This window comes from Papilio polytes, unplaced genomic scaffold, assembly GCF_000836215.1.
Source record: "Papilio polytes unplaced genomic scaffold, Ppol_1.0 DF823177.1, whole genome shotgun sequence".
In the NCBI taxonomy this organism is placed as follows: domain Eukaryota; kingdom Metazoa; phylum Arthropoda; class Insecta; order Lepidoptera; family Papilionidae; genus Papilio; species Papilio polytes.
The window spans coordinates 3,425,456-3,428,564 of record NW_013526027.1 but is presented as its reverse complement, the minus strand read 5'-3'; positions in this window follow the sequence as shown (position 1 = coordinate 3,428,564).

Genomic DNA, 3,109 nt, shown 5'->3' with positions numbered 1-3,109 from the left:
GACTTATAAGTAACTTTGTTATACACAAAGAAATTTCTCTTTCATGTTGTTTAATATTCATCTGACATTATTCTTCTGTTCATCAACGGCAAAAATACAGTCTTCAAATTTTATTGGCAAATGTCGTCATGTTAACATTTCTTATAGTTACAACAAACATAAGGTTTACAAAATAGACGTGACGTAGTACATAAACGTAGTACATATTTAGTTGCTAAATAGTCATAAAGTGAGCGAGTGTACACAGACGAGTCTCTGCCGGTCTCGCAATGTTTGCTTCAGTTCATCTCGACATCGTCTCCCTCATCGTCAACGAGCTGCGTATTTTGTAACTTATTCGAAATATTGATACACACAACCCACGCTTATAATATTTAGAAGTATTACATTACTTCGACGATCGATACGATATATCACTTCTTTAGACAAAACTTCCTAACTATTAAAAATTTAATTTAAAATTTCCTTCAAATTGTTATTGTTTTTTTTTATTAACAGTTAACAACGCTGTTGTTACAGATAAAATAATAACGCTTTATTTATAAGTAAATCTATAACACGGAACTTTAGAAAAATGCGTTTGTCCCAATTAAATGTTATCAGCTGACAGATAAGCGGCGCCGGCACAGGGTGACAGCAATGAGCAGGCGCAGCGCTGCAGCGCTTTATTGTATTAAGCAAAAAACAACAACTCATGCTTTAAAAACACGTTTGAATACCACGTCTAGTTATATTTTTGAGCTCAGTTTTACATCTTTGTTCACATAACAACAATCTATCTATACTATTATAATAAAGCGTAAACACACACTTCTTTGTTGCCTAAGATCTCAGCAATCGCAGCATATTTTCGAATTATTCTTTTTTTAATAAAAAGTCCTACACTTACGACACGCTTTAGGCTATATATTTTCATGTCATTAAACTTAGGGGGTAAATATTTTGGTTAAAAACCCTAATGTGGCAAAGAGACCATAAGTTGCTGCTAACATTAAGAAAGAAAGATTGCTAATGTTTGTCGTGTCATGTCATGTCATTTGCTATTGATAATTTGACAAATGTGAACAATAAAATGATTTTTTTTTAATTTCATGCGGATGAAGTCGCATGGGAACAGCTAGTAATTTATATTGCTTAATGATAATAATCCTACAAACAGACACAAATATTAATAACAACGTTCAAATTTAAAATATGTGGTTATAAAATTGATTCATCCCTGACTAATATAATATTGTATTATCTGTGCTAATACATACTTCAGCTGTACGATAATTATCAATATGCTGTTGCTGTTATAAAAATTGAGGTTATAAATTTTAAAAACTTAAGTTTTCTTTTATAAATTGTACATGTATTGCATAGTATCTCGCACAATTAAGTCTGTAATGTCAGGATCCCTTAAATCATTGGAGCGCAAGTCATATCTTCGCTTGAATAGAGCCGTGAGCCGGAGCATCGCGGCATCGACACGCTTGAGACATCGCTCGGAATGACGCGACCCTTCGAGCGGAAACCTTCCGCTTGAATTGTATCACCTACAATGTAATACTTTAATTTATATCCAATCCCATTACCATACACTTTGCTGACTTTATGCAAGACAAATTAATCTAGCATCAAAAGTTTTAAAAGACATTTTCTTTATCATAAACATTTCAAGTAAAAGTAATCAAAATATGTGGCAACACTCTCCGTCCCCCGTCCCCCGTCCACCCGTGTCTCCGCCTCCCCGCGGACCAGACCGCATCTAATTCGTAATCGGCGGATGCGCGGCTCCGAGCTGATGATAGATCATTAGATAATGTTACCGTGAAATTAATATCTACCTCACAGCTATAGAGCTTCATTTCTTCTGAACTACATTTTAAAAAAGAGTTATGCTTAGGGAGATGATATAGTAGATGAGAAATATCGAATATTGAAAGTTCAACATTTTTATTTTTGTTTTTATTTTAATGTCATACTTTACTATGATAAAAAATTGATAATTTGTTTATTTTGTTGTATTTATATATTCGAGTAATAAACGAAAAAAGTTAAATAAAATAGGTAGATTTCCTGGCTTTTTTGACGTGTTTTTATTTTTTGTACACTTTAATATTTATAAATCATCAGTTTACCACAATCGCTCCGCTTATCGCTACCGCTTGCACTGAACGACCACCGAATTACTTGATTACATCGGGCGAGTGCACCGCGCGTTAATTCTTAATGATCGTGAGTTCGATATCTACGGTTTAATGGCTTCCATTAATGCATTTATATCGAGGCTAGCCCTCAGACGGCCTTTACGCCGACCGACGCGCCGCCCCTGGCCCAGGCGGCACTCCGAGGCTTTTAAAACTTTAAAAAGTAAAGATAAGCTCATGATACAATTCGTTCTGTGAGCATTAAATGCTAAATTTATGTTTCCCGCCATTTAGTAGTTACATGACATCCTTTTTTATGTACCAGCGTGTAGATATTAACATAATCTGTGCCATAAACTTATGTTATAGTATTTCTACACAAACCAAAAAAAATATGATATACCAATATATACGAAGACATTTTCCACAGCATCCATAAACTCTCGTTTACTCATAAAAATCAAGGAAGTATTCCCAAATTAGAGCTATAACGGTATCACGGCCAAGTGGTATTGAGATCTCAGTTGTACAGATTCAGAGCTGAGCAGTAAATGTCGGGGGAGCTGTAAATCGCTCGCCGGCGGCTGTAAAGCGCCAATTACGCTGACAGGGAACAGTGGCCCAAACGCGCGGGAAAATGGTGTTTATGTCAGACACGGGCGAAACGTGCGTAGTTTTAGTTCAGTCTGTTGTGGGGAAAAAGTAAAAATAGTAATTCTTTAGGTATTTTATTACTTACATTGTAAGATAAACAAATCACTATTTTTGGTTTAGCACGATATGTTTAATAATTGAGGTTAGGTTAATGGGGATGTTTCCTAATGTTACAAATCCAAATAAAGTTATGTTTAATATTTTAAAGACAGCATTTTATAACCTATAATATCATTTAGAGACCTTGAATGTTTGTCTCAAATTAAATATAAATTAAAAACGCTGCAATATTTTTTACCCTCCATTACTCGACCTCAAGCACC